General features: G+C 36.8%; 1 pseudogene; it reads left to right on the plus strand.

The window, feature by feature from the left end:
• Window positions 1-664: 664 nt before the first annotated feature.
• On the plus strand, window positions 665-1,167 carry LOC130844688 (rRNA 2'-O-methyltransferase fibrillarin-like; annotated as a pseudogene).
• Window positions 1,168-21,145: the final 19,978 nt, after the last annotated feature.

Here is a 21,145-nt window from a genome sequence, read left to right on the forward strand (position 1 = left end):
TGGGTCCTTGGATCTGAACCTCCAGATGAACCTGTTGGGCTTTTTGAAACTACCTAATCTAGTATGAATCAGAGCATCTTGGAGAGAGGACTACAAGGTCTATTTTAAAGATGGTCTCTAGGTGATTCTGATACTTCATAAGGTTTGGAAATCAACAATGGATGAATCCTTAACAGACAAGAGGGAGTGACTGTGGAAATGCATAAGGAAAATAACCATCAGCAGACACCTACAAGGCAATATATATAATGGTTAAAGACTTTAACCTGTGGGGTCAGACAGCCTGAGTTTAAAATCTGTCTCTGCCACATAGAGCTGTGAGATTTTGGGCAAGGTTTAAAAACTAACTGATCTATAGTTCCAACAGTTTGTAAAATGAGAAAAATAGTGTTACCTATCACAGGATTATTATAAGGGGTAAATGAGTTAACCTATTTAAAGCATTTAGAACTATACTAGAGATAAAGAAAACACTTGGTAATTGTCACTACTACTACTAGTACTACTACTACTAGTTGTTGTTCATCTTGCTATTATTATTATTATCATAAGGAGGTTTATGCTTAGAGTCTTACAAAAATACAAATGAGAAATGATAGGAGTTCACCTTTGTTTAACCCCCCAGATTAAATAAAGCAACCCCCCCATCCATTCCAAGTAATCTTGGGCTGTTGACCAGATCCACATCAAGCCAGGGGCCAAGGTGCTCCACCTTGGGGCTGCCTTGGGTACCACCCTCTACCACATCTCTGACATCTTAGGTTAACACGGTCTGGTTTGTGCAGTTGAATTCTCCCACTGCTCTGACTGTGACCTCATTAACTTGGCTAAGAAGAGAACCAACATTATTCCTGTCATTGAAGATGCTCATCACCCACACAAATACCAATGGTGGACGTGATCTTTGCCAACGTGGCCCTGCCAGACCAGACCTGGATAATAGCCCTGAATGCCCACACCTTTCTGTATAATGGAAGACACTTTGTGATTTCCATTAAGGCCAACTTCATTGACTCCACAGTGTCTCCTGAGGCCATGTTTGTCTCTGAAGTGAAAAGGATGCAGCAGGAAAACATGAAACTCCAGGAGTAGTTGACCTTAGAGCCCTATGGAAAAGAACATCCTGTGGTCATAGGTGTGTACAAGCTACACCCCAGCGTGAACTGAAGCCCAATGTCATCTGGATGGAGATAGATTGTGTTGCTACTGTTAATGCTACTGTTGCTGATGTTGGACTAGGTAATTCTTAACTTGTGGTTCTTTAGAAGCTTGTAGGCTGTTCTGTGTTTTCTGTGCTAAATAGATGGGTAGTGTCCAGCCACTACACTATCCACTACACTATACTGCTAGACATTCCATTGTTTTCCACTGCTACAGTTCAAAGTATTAGGATTGTTCTATTGAGAACAATAGAAATTATTAAGCAGAGAGGAAACAAACAATTTTTAAATGTCTTTAATTGTTCATTTCTCATCATGGCCCTAAGTGGGCCCAAAAGTAATATTAATGTTCAATTATATTTGATTCAATCAATAGTCTTTCTGCTCATCACTGGGCTACTAGGAATTACTGTGGCAACAGATTCAGAAGAGTGGGTTCTCAGTCCAGGGCTGCTCCTGACCACCAGAGTGGTCTTGGGCATGCCGTGTAGTATCTCTGGGCTTATTATTTTCAATTTTAAATGAGATTGTGTTGATCTTTAGGGATAAACTAAAGAGCACCCCCCTTCTCTCTTAGTAGTTTATTTCACTCTGCCTCTGGTCCAAATTTGATTGGCAATAGGGTAAGAATATTCACCAATAAGGAGTCTAATTACCCTAATTTCAGGATGCTGATTAGGCAACAGACTTAGCATGTGGATCTCTTCTTTTCACCTGCTTTGTCTTTGAGATACTCGCTGTCTTCTGTGGTAGCTGGGCTCATGACCATTCTGTTATTACTGACAGGTAGAATTATTTTGTTTCCCAAATTATCCTCTGTATAGAATATTAATTCAATAAAATGTTAATAAATGCATCAGAAAAATATTCCCATGATAAAAAAGATTCAGAAATAAGATGTTAAACAAATTTAAACTGGTTAATTTTTTTTTTACTTCTCAGAATCTGGAATATGCAGATATACACTGTGATTTACCAATATAAGAATATAGTACAAAATGCTTCCAAAATATTTTGATCATGGAATCCTAACCCTCAAGAAATATCCCAAGGGATCAGTGTTCCATGGAGTATACTTTTGCAAATGCTGGAAGAATATTTACCAGTTTTGGCTTCTAAACAAGTGTCCACCATATGACAAGCAAGTTTTCTGTCAGAGGGTCTGTGAGGAAAAGTAGCTTACCCGAAGACACAGTCATTGAAAATGACAAATCTGAAAACTTTGTATATTTGTCCACCACTGCAGTATAACACATTCTGTTCTTTCAATTCAAAGATCTTGGGAACATCATAAAATTTCTGAATGTTTTATTTAAGAATGTATACAAATATGGAATGTGAGAGAGAAATCTGAAGCCCAAATCATTTCTTGGTCCCTGTTGCCTGGCTAAGTCCGTTGTACTGGTCCTCACCAATGCTCACGTGCCAAAGGCTTAACTCCCTGACCCCCAGTTTCTGAAAGGCTGTCAGTACTGATGTAGTCTTTTTGTATAAAAAGGAGAAGATTTAAATTGTTACTCATGCTTGGTTCATTGGACCAAAGGAGCAATTGCCAAGGGCTCATCAAGCCCTTAAAGTGTAATGGCTGGAAGTTCGTGTTCCAGGATGAATATTACATTTTCGTCCTGAGTGAAAGAAAACTTACTGTACTTCCTTTCTTTAAAAAAGGCAAGTGGAGTAAAGAACATGAGATAACAAGTCTTTACTTGTAATAGGTGTCCTGGAAAGGTGCTAGGTCTGTTCCTTTATGACCTACCCTTTGTTTCAATGTAGTTAGCTTCTTAAATTCTGTACTATTTTGTAAAAATAATGGGAGATTTCAATAGCTTTTACTATATCCAGACATTAGTGGAGCCTCGAATAGGTTTCAGATAATAATTCATCCAAGCCAGAAAAGAAGATGGAGTTACTGAAAGCAGTCATAAGTAAATAGAGGATATTTTATGACTTCTCTTTCTTTGAAGATGCAAGCCTTGATTTTTTTTTTTTCAGGATGGGCAATCATGACCAGTTGATATTTCTTTGACCAAGTAGTTATGTGCCCAAACCAGGATTGCTCTGTTATTTTAGAAGACAGCCCTTTAAAAATCCAGCCATTTGGCAATGTGAATTTGACAGAGAAAATGATGGCTCAGTTAAACCTTTTATCAGTAATACAAAAGATTGTTTACAAATAACATATACTATCTTTTTTCTTTTTTAAATAGAAGTAAGCTAAAAGAAGTGGGTCAAAATGTCAATGCCCATATAGTTTCTGATGATATTTTTAAAAAGTAATACATGTACATGATTAGAAAATTTAAATTGTATGTAAGTACAAAATAAAATATAAATGTCTCACCACCCCACTCTCTGTACCGAAAACTACTATTGATTTGCATGTGTGATGCTAGTGATGTGGATAATAATAATGGTAACATGCCAGCATCCATTCATTACTCTGTCTCTTGTCTATCAATCTGACAACCATTCAGATTTTCAGGTTGCTTAAAAAAATCATAGCATACATATATTTTTACATCTGGTTGTTTTCACATAACTTTATATCTTGAATCTCTTTCCATTCTAATAGTAATGGATTTACTTCATTCTCTATAATGGCTACATAATACTCTGCCAGAAGATCCATCATAAATTACTCAACCAATGGAGAATTTCTAAAGTTATCTTGCAAACAAAATAAGAATGTATTTTCCTCACCTTGTATTAGCCCATTAATAAGATAAAGTAGTGTATTTCCAAGAATATATTTTCTTATTAAGATACACATATATTCTTTAGATGTGTGACCCTAGTTTGATAATCTTTTGAACTATACATAGCCTAAGTATCCATTAGCATAAACAGTAACTGAGGAGATTTGAAAGTCAGAACTGGCAGTTATTCTCCTAAAGCCACATATAGAGAGGATCTGGAATAGACATTTTGTTTTTCTGTGGTGACCTTGAATCTAAGAAGAAAACATTGAGCCAAATTTACTTGTAATCACAATCTGTATTATAATCTGACAGAACAAGGAGGTAAGAGTAGGAAAGGGAGAAAAGGAGACAATTGTTGAATGAGTTTTATTTGCCAAGGATTGGGTTAGGTGTTAACACATACATTATTTTTAATTAAGGGAATACTGTTATTAATTACTTAATAATTAGCTTTCCTGAAGTTATTTCCAGCCACTATAAGATGGATATTGCAGACAGTCAAGAGTCTTTATTATTTTGTTAAATGTAATTTCATCCATAGCAGTTCTGCCTCTATGACTGATGATAAAAACTAGAAAGGAGAAAATATTAAGAAGGCCAAAATGGACCAAGATTCTTTCTAATATCAACAATAACTTGACAGGGCTGTAAAAGGTGCATGAGAATTAAGTTATTCATCCAAACCTACTAACCTAGCAAATTTTAATGTCAGCCTTGCAGATGATTATGATCACCAAATATAAAGCTTAGGGAAAAAATTAGGACATAAGCAGGGATAATTAAGAAACAGGCAAATTAAATTTCAATGAGGACTTTCAATAATGGAAATGCATTTCTTCACTGACTGATATTGGACAGTACCTATTCTTTCATCACTTTGTTGTGTGTACCTGTGAAAATGCATTGGGAAATTTCACTTTAAGAAGATAAGAAAGAGGTTAATCCGTCAGACCTTTCTGCTTCCCAGACTGCTGTGTTATCTCTGACAGTGACACTCTCAGCTGTACGTCAGAGGGTGGGCGATTATGAGCATGAAGTGTTGAGCACAGTAAGGATTCAATAAATGACAGCTATTGTTATGATGATCACTTTACTACAGTTTTACTTTTGGCAATTCACTCATTTCTAGCTTCCCTTAATAATGAAACTATCAGTCGTTCATTTTCTATAATTCTGTTTCTCTTTAAGGCTATACCGTCTTTCAAAGTAACACATTTCATATGTTTGTTGCCTGATATATAAAGTAGCATTTCCTTTGTTTTTACATGCCTTAATGATATGACCCCTCATTCTGTAATCTCTGTTTTTCTGATAAGTCTGTTTTGACTGTGTGAATACCATTCATGATCGTATTGATGTTAAGGAGTAGTGGAAAGAGTATGGCATGAGATGTCGTGTAGATGTGGATTCATGTCTTTTCTGAGTCTCTGCTGTTAGATCCACAGCAATTTGGGGGCTGTGAGGATTAAGTAAAATGACATATGGAAAGCCTATAACAAAGGGCTTGGCATATAGTAGGTGGGGAGAAAATATTGTTTTTCTGCTCCAGCACCACCCCCATTTCTAACATTCTTCCCTTCTCTACTTTTGGCATTCCAGCATGAGGGATCCTGTAGTTCTAGAGCAGCACTGTCTAATGGGACTTTCTGCAGTGGTGGAAATGTTCTATATGCTAGCCACTAGCCACATATAGCTATTTAAATTTAAATTTAACTTAATTAAAATTAAGTTAAAATTTCAGTTCCTCATTTGCACCAACCACATTTTTAAAAATTAATTAATTAATTGGCAGCGTTGGGTCTTTGTTGCTGCACACAGGCTTTCTCTAGTTGCAAAGAGCAGGGGCTACTCTTCATTGTTGTGCATGGGCTTCTCACTGTGGTGGCTTCTCTTGTTGTGGAGTATGGGCTCTAGGCGCGCGGGTTTTAGTAGTTGCATCACATGAGCCCAGTAGTTGTGGCTCACGGGCTCTAGAGCGCAGGCTCAATAGTTGTGGTGCACGGGCTTAGTTGCTCTGCGGCATGTGGGATCTTCCTGGGGTAGGGATCGAACCCATGTCCCCTGCATTGGTAGGAGGATTCTTAACCACTGCGCTGCCTAGGAAGTCCCAACCAACAGCATTTTAAATGCTCAATAGGCACAATGCTAGTGGGTACACATATTGGACAGCACAAATATGGAACATTTCCCTTTTCTTAAAGTTCCTTTGGACAGCATTACTCTCAGACTATAGGTTGTAAATGTGACTAGTGTGATTGCAGAACTGAGTTTTAAATTTAAATACATTTTTATTTAAATTTAAATAGCCACAGGTGGCTACTGGCTACCATGTTAAACAGCACAGTTCTATAGTATCACAAGCACTAGTCAACAGCTTTGCAGATTTTAGGTGGCATTTTTAGATTTTAGCTGATGCCAGAGATTCTGAGTAGTGGGTAGATTAATCTATCAACTCCTAGTGTTTGTAATGTGTTTTTGGTTTCTTCTTTTCTAGTATTACTAGGCTTAATTCTGCCCACATCTGATATTCTTACGTGCTTAGCTGGCCCCAGTTTTTTAATTCAAAATCTTATATATATCTCATTGGATTTTTCTGATCTCACTTATTTTTAAACCTAGCTACAAAATCAATAAAGGACTTTTTTGTAGTATACCTATCATTGTTCGGTGAATAACAAGGTTTAGAAGAAAGTATATGAAAAAATGACAGTCTGTAGCAGGAGGTCTTAACCACAGAGACACAACACACTGATGAGCTGTGATCACTTCTGAGGTGTGTGGTGAATAAGTTGTTGCTATTAAAATGTCAACATTTGCAAATTATTCCCCTTTTTATTTTAAGAAATTAAAACAGTCTTGATCACTGCTTTAATGATGTTGGTCTTAGTTATATCCTGTCATGCCGTTTTGAGTGAGAAGGAAATGTGGTGTACAGTTATGTCTGGCACATTGGTGGTTGCTCCCATACCTGGGTTCACTTATGAGATTGGGTCATTGATCAGAATGTTATCCATGTGTGTCACCTTGGCGAAAACTCTTAAAAACATTATAAGCAATATGATGTCAAGCAATACATCATACTGATGCTTGGTCATGGGGACTGAAGATTTCTCTCTCACTGCCTGAATCTTGTTTTAAAAAAATTAGATGGCAGTTATTTAATAATTAGACTGTTTTAAGTGTAAAAAGTCTGACAAATGAATGTGTTTTTAAGGTGAAATAGGGTCAAGGATTCATTTTGTTGACAGAGAGAAGAGAAAGGTGATGCAGTGGAAGAAGTATTAGGGAGGATTAGGACAAAGTCAAAAAGCAGGGAGTCTGGAAGGCTTCACAAGCAAAGAGGGGTTTAAACATTTAATGGGAAAGGAGGAAAAGGTCATAGGAAGACATGTCTGAAGGTCAGAAAGCAATATAATATTGCTAACAGCATGCAGAATGATTATTTAACTGAGTTCCCTGAAATGTGTTCAGATTTTTGTTTGTAGACTCGGAAGATACTTGTGTTTAGAATACACATAATGAGGGAATTTGGCATCTGTTCTTGTCTAGTTCCTTTATTTTACTTATGGGCAGAACAAAATTGTTATAGAAAAGATGACATGTTAGAAATTCTCATTGGATTCTGTAATCCAGTAAGCCCAGATACAAATAAATGACCATCTACAAAGAAGTTTCATCCTGAGGAAAACTGTAATCACTTCTAATGCATCTTGTTATTAAGGTAAACTGCATCAGAAGATTTATATTTCCTAGTTTTCTCAGGATAGAGTCTGAGTTCATTCTAGAAAATGGCAGATGGGCACAAGGACCATATCTGACCTTCTGACTGCTGGCGGAAGAGGGAACTTTGGCTAATGTAGTATCATCTGCCCATTTAGTTTGTTCTTTCTTTGCTGACAGCTACATGGATTTAAAAGCCCATTAGGGAAGAGCGTGTTCTGTCTGTAAGCAGTGGAAGCACATGATCTGATGACTGTTCTATAAACAGACCTAAGCCTCATTTTAAATAGGAATAGGTTTTCATTTATTTGGAGGCTAATTGTAAATTGGAACGATATTCCTTTTGATGGACAATTCAATTGCATTTAAATTCAAATTAACATCTGCTGTTTATACTTTATGTTGTACAATCTACCTGAATCTAGACCGAAGCTATTAAAGATCTGTGGCTAGAGAATCTTTGTTCTCTGAAGAGTTTAAAGGAAAAAAGAGCATTTTCTAAACCCTCATTATTGGAACCAGATTGTAGTTGACCTTGAATCAAGGATGCTTTCCTTTGTCCACAGTGTATTAAAGCGGGTTGTGCAAATATGCACAAACACATTTTGCTACAAAGGGGATGTTAAAAATATTCAGCATTTTTCAAATAATATGTGTTTTGAATGAATAATACATTATGGTATTTATATATTTTTATTCAGATGCTATCTTAAGAATTTAGTATATATATATTTATAAGTACATTTCACTCCATAGATATATTAATTCTATTCATACATGAATTCATTTATAGCTATACTTCATGTATATGAACTACATACTTGTAAATGGTAATGCTTATAGTTGGATGGGTATATACAGTTATGCATGTACAACATAGATTATAAATCGGTATCTCAAAACTGCAAAACTGGAAATAATTAGCTACAGCTCATGGTTTTGGGTATTTTGCTTTTCTGTAAACTCCCATTCACTTACAAATCAGATGATAATATTATAGATATTATAATATAATATTCAAATGCTGCCAAATGCCTGAAGAATGTGCTTTTCACCTGAAAAGCAAGTAAAGCACAATGACACCTGAGTAGAGAATCAATGCCCACGGGTGACTATAAAGTTATGGGCAAAGACATATACAATCCACTTATTACTCTTACTTTTTATTATAGAATCATAAAATTGACATTTCCCCGAAAGTAATTAGACAGTTTATAAAATGACAGGAAGTTCTTATGGCATGATGCTCTAAAATCGGTCCTGACATCTAATTTAAAACACTGAAGAGGTAACTGATCCTGTTGAATGATTGCTTTTATCTTTTAAAAATTGGATGATTTTCCTTATTATTTGAGAGGATTTTAATGTGAAATAAGCATAAAATTATTTAAAAATACAACATTTTGCATGAGCTTGAATAAGACTTCAAGGTCTTTGAATTATGTAACTATTTACTAATTATTTGTTTGACAGACTGTGGTTTTAAAACTTCAAAATATGTAAACAAATGTTAATCATTAACAGTCGTGAACTGAGATGAGTAAATGTGAGCCTTTAAGAGGATCTCAGGATGGGTACAGAGTTCAGAGATTCAGTGTTCCAAATCCCTTGAATCTTCCCTTTGCAATGTCTAATCTTCTCTTTAAATGTTGACGGCTGTCTCATGCTCCCTAACAATTCGTCTCCTCAGAATTCTTCCTGGTTTACAAAGACCCAAGCCCTACCTTTACATTTTTCTCCTACTGATGCCCAGAATGGTCCATGAAAGTTGGAATGAAGGGGTGAAGGCAAAGTTGGGGAATTGCCAGAAGAAGCTGACTGAGACGCACTGTGCCACTTTGCAAAGTAGAATGAACGTGGCATTATCAATGACCCCATGTATTGCTCTCAGCCTTGCAGGATCAGAAAATGATTTCTTAACTCATCAAAAATGATTCTGTCTCTCAAGGAGGACTCAAATTAACAAAAATTCAAAAACAGACATATGTACACAAACACGCATAATCCTGAGTAGTATGTTTAAATCCAGATTGCCAATTTATTACTTCATAAAAGAAAATATAACTTTTATACATGCCAGAATATTCTTAATAGTATAACCAGGACATATTCTCTCAAAACCAGAAGTTTGCTTAAGAAGATGAAGTGGCTGATTGTTTAAAAAGTATTCCTTAAGAAAAAATATGCAAGAGTCATGAAAAACACAGAACCAGTTCCTTAATTTTCAAAGAGTTTGTACAAATAATTAAAGAAAAACTAATGTCAATTTTAAAAATAGGCAAAAACATAAATACCTATAAGTGAAAACAATTCACAGAAAAATAAATACAAATGACCAGTGAACATATAAAAAATAATAAATGTCACACATAATTAAAGAAATGAAAATTAAATTAAGATGCAATTTTTATCTTGTGAGTTCAGCAAAAATTTAAAAATCCAATGATATATAGCATTGGTGAGGATGTGAGGAAAGAATCCACTTCAGACAACGTGAATGTAGTTAGAAACTGATGCAACATTTCTAAAAGGAAATTTGGCATTATTAATCAAAAATTCTAATTCATAGGACCTTTGAGCCAGCAACTTCACAGCTCAGGATTTTCCCTAGTAATACACTTGCAAAAAGATGCTAAGGTATCTGAATGGGATGTACCTTTTAATAGCGAAAGCAACAGGAAAACAGTATTCCCCTTCAACAGGGGATTGCCAATAAATTAAATTAATGTATTGAACAAAATGTATTGACAAGAATGTTAGACCTATTGAGATGATGTAGAAAGAACTTTAAGTTGTATTATTAAGTGATATGCAAAGTATGCATTACATGTTCTCCTTTGTGTAAATGACAGTTATATGTATGTTACTAGAAGAATACAGTTAAACTGTAGGTGGTAGGAGATGCTTAGCTTTCATTTTATACCTTCCTGTGCTATTTGAAATTTTTCATATCATTTGCCTAGATTTCATTTCATTACAATCAAATATTTATTTAAATACACATATGTGTATATGTGCATATGTATACATGTATGTATATATATCAATATATACATATGAATATATACATGAATATATATATGACATACTTTTGTAAAGTAATATTTAACCAAATAACTTGAAAGGATCTTTCTCCTATAAAAATGGCACAACCTGAAGTCTGTTAGCTGAAAATTTTTTCTCCTTGATTGGTCACTCCTTGATTGGTCACTGACTTTACCACGTTCAAAACACTCTCCTTTCATTATTTTCTTGTTATGTGACTTTGGACAAATTAATGAATATTTCTGAACTTCTAGGTTGTTTTATTGTTTAGTCTAGGTAGCATGAGAGATGCCTTTGTCAAGGAGATGCTATAAGCATTAAATAATAAAACTACTGTGCACATAGTTCGATGTCTGGAATCTAAAGGACGCACCATAGCCATTACTTCTTTTCACTCATCCAGTGCTTTTGTCTTTTTTTTTCTTCACAATGCCCCTTTCTCCTCTTCTTCACTACATCTTTGTCTTCTACCACACGGGGCTCTGCTCTGAGACCCAGAGTTAAAATACTTTAGTCAACCATATTATGGGCCAAATATACTCTTCTGAGATGGTTTAAGAATCTAACCACCATCTATAAAATTGTTTCCAGAAAGTGACTCACAAATTAAGTTTTGGAACACAATCCTTTGAAAATTGGAGGGTGCCTGGACTGTGACTAACAGCATCAAACAAAGATGCATTCTTTCTCTGTTTTGCTTATTATCTACAACTCAGTCATGCTTTTCACTGCCTCCAAAGAGTGTGATTGAGCTTTTGATAAAACTCTTTCAATTTAAACACTATGATAGCCAAAACAAAGTGTTCATGGAGATTATGCTTTGCCTTCAACATAGGGAACTGGCATTGTAGATTTATTGAACACTTGCTTCAGTTGTTTGATTTGATTTGTGTAATCTCATTTAATCTTCACAGTAACCCTCTGAATCTATTGTAATTATTACTCTTACCATCTTCTAAAACAGGAAATGGGTTCAGAGAGGTTAAGCAACATGGACGGCCATGTAGCTTTTTTTTTCCCCTTTTTAAAAAATTTTTATTGGAATATACTTAATTTACAATGTTGTGTTAGTTTCAGGTGTACAGCAAAGTGAATCAGCTATACATATATATATATCCAGTCTTTTTTAGATTTTTTTCCTATATAGGTCATTACAGTGTATTGAGCAGAGTTCCTTGTGCTATACAGTAGGTCCTTATTAGTTACCCATTTTATATATAGTAGTGTGCAAGTGGCAGTATCAAAGTTCATATCTAGATCCCTCTGGTGCCAAAGCCCATGTTTTTTCTAGTGGTTGCTAACCGATTGAAGTTTGCCACTCCAAAGATTTTTGCATCTTATTTCCAAAAATGTTCTTTACTATCATTTTCTGTGTGTCAGCATTGGCATTACAACGTTTAACCCATAGACAGTCCTCCTATACAGCTTTAAAGTTTCTATTTATGAAAGTAAATTTTTTTTTTGACCTTGGTAGAGTAATTTTGCAGTCACTGTTTTATAGAAGAATACTTTTTTGGTTGGCAGAAGCCATTATTGTTTGGATGGTTGCCTATCCTCTCGTTGAAAGATCTGGAGTTGGTAGTGGATTTTCTATAAGTATACTGTGTCAAGATGCTCACTACTCCTCTCCACAGCTGCCAGTGGTGGACTGTGACCAGAAGACTCCCTCCCATTCACAGACACATACTAACTAAGATATCGTGAGGAGGCTAGAGGTTGCCAGGCCATAAACACTGTTGCTTTAGCATGGCTAAATTCAAGATTTCCAGAAACATGATATAAGACGCTTTAAGAATATATTTTTTATTGCACTTTTCTCTTTATGGACTAAGGTTACTTCCCTCATCCTGTCCTGTGCCTAGGGCTGTAAGTGTTCATTCAGCATTAGTCCTATGCACAAATATGAAGTGTACAGTTGAATTTTGGTGCTACTTCCATTTTGTATTATCTGTCAAAATCTCCCACTCATTTTTCAAGGGCAGAAAACCTAGTGTTTTTGGGCTAACCACATTCAGTATTATGTACACTGGGGCAAGATGGAGTTATATCCTGTGCTTTATTATATCAATTAGCTATTGCTGCATAACAAATCATCCCAGAAAGTGGTGGCTAAAAAACAATATCCATTTATTTTGCTCATGATTGTGCCAGATTAGCAATATAAGCTGGGATCCACTGGGTACTTTCACTTGTCTTGGCTAGACATCTTTATGAATTTATGGTCAGCTTAGGTCAGCTTTACTGATCTTGGCTGGGCTCTCCCATGTCTGAGGCCTTAGCTGGGAAACATGGTCTAACTTGACTCTGATCCACATGCTCTCTCATCCTCCAGCAGCCTAGCTCAGGCTCATTCACATGGCAGCTGGGCAGAGTTCCAAGAGAACTGACAGATGTAGGCAAGGTCTCTTAAGGTCTGGGCTCAGAACCAGCACTCTGGTATCTCTTCAATATTTTATTGTCCAAAACAAGTTGCAAGGCCACCCCAGATACAGGAAGTGGGGGAAATATATTCCACCACTTAAAGGGAGGAGCTGTAAAGCCACAATACAAATTATGTGGATACAGGAAGGGGTGGAGAATTAAGGTCCTTTCTGTAAGCAATCATTGGAAAGTTCCTTCTTTTTGCTCTTATCTGTCAACAAAGTAATTTTTAGCTCTTGGCTAATCTGTGCCCAGGTGCTGTCCTGGTGAGCTAGCTGACTGCAGTGACAGATATACAATGGTTTATTTGTGATGTTTAAGATATGTAGTGAAAGAGCCTGTGATTAGAGTGGTAACCACAAGCTGATGTTCTCAGTGGAAAGGCTGTAAGCACTCTCATCTGTCCAGGACCCAAGCTGACTATTTGGGATTTATAAAATCCCTGCCAGAGGAGTTTGGAGCCCTGAGCTAGGTAAGAGGGGATGGGCTCCCCAAAGTTCTCTGATAGGATGGACACTTTCTCAGCTATCTGTGATAAAAAGCAGGACAGGTTATCATTTTCTATCCACAACACATTCTCAGCTCTCACTACTGCCAAATAATTAAAACTGAAATCAGGTCTTTCTGGTCTCTCACCGGTGTTTGCTAACTAATATGCTACCCTGGATAGCTAAATAACTTGATGCAGGTAAAATACTTGTCTACAGAAAATCCTAAAGCAGTGTCAGGAAACTTGTTCTACAGAATATTAATCCTCCATGATGTTCCTTGAAAAACAGATCCTGAGATAAGATAGCTTTGATCGACACTCCTTATTAAATTAATAATTAGTACATGTATTGAATAACCATTTTACATGTTAGTATATTGAAGTATCTGGAAAAATCTATCCTAAAGAATCATAGCTGCCTAATGGACTAGTTTTCCTATTGTGTCTTCCCATACCACTCCATTTTGCACCCTTCTGTGCCCTGCTCTGGGTTCCCTGGAGCCTGACCCCTGTGAAAAGACTCCAGGCTTTGTGTCAGCTGAACTTTTGTTGGATTTGCCAATAGAAGACACCTGCAGAAGATAAAAAGGGCAGAAGGAGAATAATTTTTTCTTCACAGCTTGTTTTGCTTTGGCAGTAACTGGTTTCCTCTATGACTACAGCTCTTTGGGCAGGTCTTCCCCATGACTCCAGCTTACCATGGGACACTATCTCTCCTCCCCCTGTTTCTGCCCCAGGCTTCCCTGTTGTTGCTACTCCCTGGGTGCTTCTGCATCCCTTGATTATTTCATTAACCCTGCCTGCACTTCTTTAAGCAGTCTATTCATTAAAGTCTGTTCCTAGGGATTCTTAGCTTGGTAGTCTAAGGACCCCAATGACATCTATCGATAGAAAACCAGGGGGTTGGAGAACTTGGATGGGAAAAAAAATATAAGCTTTGAACTTGCTCAGTAAAAAATTACCTCTTTATTTTCACTAACCCCTAAAAGAAATTTAGCCTTTCTTTCAGCTGTGAATGTAGGCAAAAGACATCAGCAGCACCTCTGGCTTTTGTTGTCAACAGATATCACAGATATTTTGATATCGCATCATAGGTTTTGCTGAAATCTTGAAATTGTGTTTATCGTTATTATTATGTTGAAACTACGTTAGTTATGAGACCTGATGCTAAATCATGTTATTTAAATAGATAAGTAAAGAACCACATTTATTCCTATACAAAAATTTGTGTTTAAAAATATTTTGTTAACTGAATTTCAGTTTAATTGGAATCCTTTTGTAGTCCTTATGTATTTTATTTTTTGTATTTTTTGAAATTGGTTTAATAGACTTCACCAAACTCCCAAGAGTTTCAACACACACACACACACACACACACACACACACACGAGATTAAGAACTCCTGAACCATCTGAGTGAATTATATTTCCTGCAGGGCCATGACTGATATAACAGAAGATGAGCTTCCCAATTTATTTGACGAGAGAACCCACTTTTTATGTTCATGGATTGCTATTTCATGGAACTTGTCTTTCACAAAACACACTTAGGAAAAGATATCCTATGGGAATAACCCATCATATGATATTTCCAGAAACAGGAGCAATCAGTCATAAAGATGTCTGGTCAGAAAGAGACTGTTGCCCCTCAGGTCCCACTGGGTACAGGACACAGGCTTCTCAGACTTTCCCTGCCACTTGTACTTTGCCCAGCTTGTTTCCTTTCCACATGCCACATATTTTCTTCTTAGGTTCCATGTTCTTGCCACTTATCCTTTCCCCTTATAGTCTGTGATTGAACCCCTTTCCAATGTCCTGAACCCTCTTTTCACAATCCCTCCATTTTCATTGCTGTGGTGAGAACACACTTGTGAATTACAATGGTGGCTGTAGCCAAACACACCCAAAATAAAAACAGTGACCCAAGAGCACCAAGAAGTCTCAATATTCATTTCAACCTGGAACAAATCTATTAATGACTCTGCCTTTGTCACTGAAAACATAATTTAGTCCTGTCAGTATAGTCAAACAGTCTCACATATTTTTTCTTTATCTCTGGTTCCCTACTAGTTAACCATGAAGAGCTAGATATGATCACTACTGTGATATTACAAATGCATGATCTCCTCCATTAATGCTGCTCTTTGAGAGCAACATTTCTCTTCTCTTTATGTTAGTATTCTCAGGTCCTTATACCAGGAGTTCAGTTATACCTATTGGATGAACAAATGAGACACGAATTTAAGCTGGGGCAAGGAGAGTTTGCTTTGTCAATAGATTTAGTGACTGGAAAACCATACTGAAGGAGCTTTAAGAGCAGCACAGCATTCATATTTTATTCATTATTAGACCCACTGAGGATCATGTGCATAGTGTTGGACACTTCCGGGCTGGGCCATGATTCCATATTCCATCCATATTTCTCAGAAGCTGAGCCACAGTTAATATGTTTACCCTTTAGAAAGATTAACTACAATGCTAACCATTCTCCTTGAATGTTTTCTTTCTTTGCAGTATTTATGAAATCTTTACAAGGGTTGTGATCTTATTTGATTTTTTTTTTTTTGGTCCCATATAGATCAGTGCTAAAACTTTTCTGTGCTAAGACTAAGCTTCCAAATAACAATTCTTTCTTATCTTCTTTAAGAAATAGAGAACAAACTTCTGCATTTATTATTTCAATTGCATATATGTAATGTATCATAATGTATATATATAAAATACTGTATGTAAGTATTCCAATGTTTACTTTCTTGGTTATCATCCACCTTCATGTTCCCCACCCCCTTTTTTAACCAAACTTCTTGTTTGAAATACGAAACATTGTGTTTTAGAAATTATCTTATTAAAGTACTAGGAATCATACGTAATATTTTAATTTAATCACACATAAGGAATCATTTGTATCTTTTATAGTTAATTTTCCTACCACAGTTACCCTGTGTGGGATATTTTCTACTTTTCATCTGTTCTCTCTGTTTTATGTCTGTAGCTTTTTCTACCAAAGATGTTTATAGTCTTTTCCCCCAGAGTTTTTAAGGGTCTTACTGAAGTTTGAGTTCTCTCCAAGTTTTCTCCCTTTGATTTTTTGCTTTTTTTTTGTTTTTGTTTTTGTTTTTTTTGGTCACCTGTGGCAGCACTCTTTAAGGATTTTTATATTGAAGTCAGTATTTTGAACTGTGCTTCACATGACCAGTTTTCTGGCATCAAACTTTTGTGTTGTCATCTCCTGTCAGATGGTTCCAGGTTACCCTTCAGCTTTGAGGGGAGAGGCTTAAAAACTGCCATCCTGTATGTGCACTCTAACCGTTGATAAATAAAGTGATCGTGTGGTTCTGTCTTGCTTTTTTTGCTGGTCACTAACCATACTGTGGAGTCCAAAATTCTGTCTGGTAAGTAAAACTCTAGATAGCTAGGGAGATGATATTGTCCTGCAAAATGTAATCCTTGGATTTACAAATGGTACATATATTTATTTGAACTACTCTTTTTATATCTCCAGTTATATTTCACTACTCTATTCTCTCTTTACCTTTTCAAGTAACATCTATAATAATTTATGAACCTCAGCAATAACTGAAAATTCAGTTATTGTGTGTATGCTATAAGGCTGTGATTAAAATGCCAGAACATTTTTAATTCTGGACAATTTCAGTGTCTATGGTATAAAAGACAGAATATTGTTTGTTATTTAATTTCTTTTGCTTCATTTCTCATCCTAAACCTGACTTCAAGGACCAGGTTGAATGTTGTCTCATTGGTGAATCCATTCTTCCACTTTCCCCATCAGAATTAATTCTTTCCTCTTCTGTGCTACATGTGTATTTATAATAATATTAATTATTAATATATCATAACAATGATAATTGCACTCATGGCACTTAAAGTTTCCAGGCACTCTGCTAAGTACTTTCCATATAATAGCTAACTTTTTTTTTTTAACAAAAACACTGTGATTAAGTATTATTATTGTCTCCCTTTTACACATAAGGAAACTGAAGCACAGACTGCAAATGAAATTTGATCTCAGGTCTTCTTAACCTCAAAACCTTAGTACCCACTCAGCTCTGTTATCTCAAAAGGAAGATTGTGACTTACTGTTTTATTCCCAGTCACCAAAATTCTTGTCACATGGTAGATGCTCAGTGAATGTTTGTTGAATAAATGACTGTGAAAGGAAATTCTTTACATCAAAGAGAATTATTCAGTTGAACTTACAAATCTGGAACCTACTAACAACCACAACTGATAAAAAATTTACTTTTATCCTTACTTAATCCTATTTTGATTTCCTACTTCTTGTCACTCCAAACTAATAGTTTTATCTTTCCTAACTTCTAGGCACTCTCTTTCCTTCTTACTGCTCTGTGAAGACATGGGGATGGCAAAGGGGACCCTGCTTGGTTGTGTAGGGACGGAAGATCCTGATTCTGATTTCTGAGGTTCTGAGTGCCTTTCTTCCCCTCCCCATTACACTTTGGCTAGGGAGTCCCTGGCATCTCCCACTCTTGAGCAGAATAGAGCACCAAGCCCCTGAGTCTTATGGTCTACTCAGAGTTGATGGGTTTGCCTTTTATAACAGGGAAAAATTCCATCAACTCTGGACACCTGAGTACGAAAACGTCTGCCTCACAGGGGCCCCATTTATATAGCAACCTAAGTATAGTTCCTTTTCCTTTACAGAACACCCCCACCCACACATACATAGAATAACATTATTATTATGGATTGAGCTGTTCCCCCACCCCCAGAAAAAATGCTGAAGTCCTGACTCCCCGTATCTGTCAACGTGCCCTTAATTTGGAAGGAGGCTCTTTGCAGATGATCAAGTTAAGATGAGGCCATTAAAATGTAGGCCCTGATCCAATATGACTGTGCCCTTATAAAAAGTGGAATTTTGGACAAGACACATATGGAGAATGCCATGTGAAGATGAAGGCAGAGATTTAGGTGATGCATCTCCAAGTTGAGGAATGGCAAAAATTGCCAACAAACCACCAAAAGCTAAGGGAGAGGCATAGAACAGCTTTCCCTCACAGCCCTGCCAACACCCTGATCTCAGGCTTCTAGCCTCCAGACTGTGAGACAATAATTTCTGTTGTTTAAGCCACCCAATGTGTGGTACTTTGTTATGGCAGTCCCAGGGAAGGAATGCAGTTATCTATCCAGATTTGATTATCTCCCTGTCTAAAGCATAGATAAAATTCAGAAATAAAGGAAGAAGGTATCTGAGTAACCACAGTAGATGTCACAGAGAGACCCAAATACTTTGTTACCTGTAGGCCCTCACTCAGAGCCAGTTCATTCCTTTTTTTTTCCCAGATCTTTATTAGAGTATAATTGCTTTATACTGTTGTACCAGTTTCTGCTGTACAACAAAGTGAATCAGCTGTATTTACACATGTATCCCCATATCCCTTCCCTCTTGAGCCTCCCTCCCACCCTCCCTATCGCACCTCTCTAGGTAATCACCAATCATTGAGTTGATCTCCCTGTGTTATGCAGCATCCTCCCACTAGCTATCTATTTTACATTTGGTAGTGTACACATGTTAATGCTACTCTCTCACTTCATCCCAGCTTCCCCTCCATCCCCCTCCCATGTCCTCAAGTTCATTCTCTATATCTGTGTCTTTTTTCTTGCCCTGCCACTGGGTTCATCAGTACCATTTTTTTTAGATTCCATATATATGTGTTAGCATATGATATTTGTTTTCCTGTTTCTGGCTTACTTCACTCTGTTTGACAGACTCTAGGTCCATCCACCTCACTGCAAATAACTCAGTTTCATTCCTTTTTAAGGCTGAGTAATAGTCCATTGTATATATGTGCCACATCTTTATCCATTCATCTGTTGATGGGCATTTAGGTTGCATCCATGTCCTGGCTGTTACAAATAGTGCTGCAATGAACATTTAACTTACAGTTCTATCAACTATCTGTTTTTTAAGTCTATAGCTGCAACAGATGATTAGAGGGCCAAAGGAGTTTCCACGTAGACATTGACACTGAGAAGATAGCAAGGGAGGAGTCAGAGAACCCAGAAATAGCAAACAGTGTGTTTTATATCGAAGGAACATCAGTGCTTGTAAAGAAGCCACGTGATGAACAAGATGAGCAGGGTCTGGCTTATCATCCATTGACTTTGCCTCTCTCTCTAACTCTCCAGAACCCATTCCTTCATCCCATTCCATATCTTTGCTTTGGGTTGCATCAAGTATTGTGCTGGCTTATTTTCTAGTTTCATTTTTCTAATTGTCCTTTCTTGCTCAACTATGCTTTCCATTCTGAATTTTTAACTTGGTAAGGCCCTTGGTTCAATATGTGTCCTATACCCAGAAAAATTTTTCTTCCAAACACCCTCCTTCCAGACAAGGGAAATAGGACTTATTTGTTAAAAGTGCTCTTGATCACTAAAAGCAAAGTAATCAGAAGCTCCTTAGGGTAGAGGTATGCATCCTTGAACACATGATTATCTTTAAGGGCATCTTTGTATTTTACAGAATACTATGTGATTATCACAGTGACTCTGGGTCATAAAAATATTAAAAAGATAGCTACATATGTAATAATTCAGCTTTGCAAAGCTTCTACTTTTTGTTGTATGAATCCTCAAAAGCTCAGTTGCCTTAGAGTCTTGGTGATCCAAATTAACTCCTTATGGGTACTGGAAAGCTGTTTCTGCCTTTCTGTTTTGTGTTCTCTTCCTCTCCCCCTCCTTCTCCCACTCCTTCCCTCTTGTCCACTTCCTCCACCCCCGGCCCCCCCAACCCACACCCACACACACACACACACACCCTCTTTTAAAGATGTGGGGCCAGCAGAACACATATATAGGACTGGAATGAGGCTCACCTGCCCTCAGAGAATCCCCACATTCAACTGATTGCCATTTAGTACTATCCAACCTTTTTTTTTTTCAGCTACAATATGAATGACCTATGGCAGGTCAAATATCCCTGTGGCAGGAATTACGTGTAAGTGCACAACTTGGGCTGTAAGTCTCCTACTTTGAATGAAACCAGAAGAGGCACGTTGGAATGAAGTCACTAAAGTTAATATTATTACAAATAAACAGAATCTACTTTATTTTTTTATGAAATGCTTTGTTATTTCAACTATTACTAGTTGGTATACCACATCAATGGTTGAAACATATTGGCAGCCTGGAAACACACCTATGGATTAGCTGATTTACTGGAAAAAGCATTGGTTTAGTATTAAGACAAATCTAGATTACTCGTGGCCTTGGCACTTTGGACCTGGGCAAGTTCACTGCCTACTCCTTGCCTCAGGTTCATCTATGAGGATAACAAACTGTTGTCACAGATGGTTATTCAGTTCAAATAAGATGTTACATGGTAACACTTAATTTGACAGCACCAATAAGCCTCGATAAATATTTATTTTCTTTCTTTTTGCTTTTTATCTGCATCAATTTCTGATTGTAGTCACTAATACATAGAAAGAAAAAAAAAATTGAAGCCCACCTTTACCATCAGGTTCTTCAAATGTAGCCCCCTCTTTGTTTCTTTGTTTAGGACTTTGACTTTTTTGAGTTGTCAGATGAATTGATTCTCACCCTGGAAGGCTGAGTCCAGGGCCCCGTAGG

The sequence above is a fragment of the Hippopotamus amphibius genome, chromosome 2 (genome assembly GCF_030028045.1).
Source record: "Hippopotamus amphibius kiboko isolate mHipAmp2 chromosome 2, mHipAmp2.hap2, whole genome shotgun sequence".
NCBI classification, from domain to species: Eukaryota; Metazoa; Chordata; class Mammalia; order Artiodactyla; family Hippopotamidae; genus Hippopotamus; species Hippopotamus amphibius.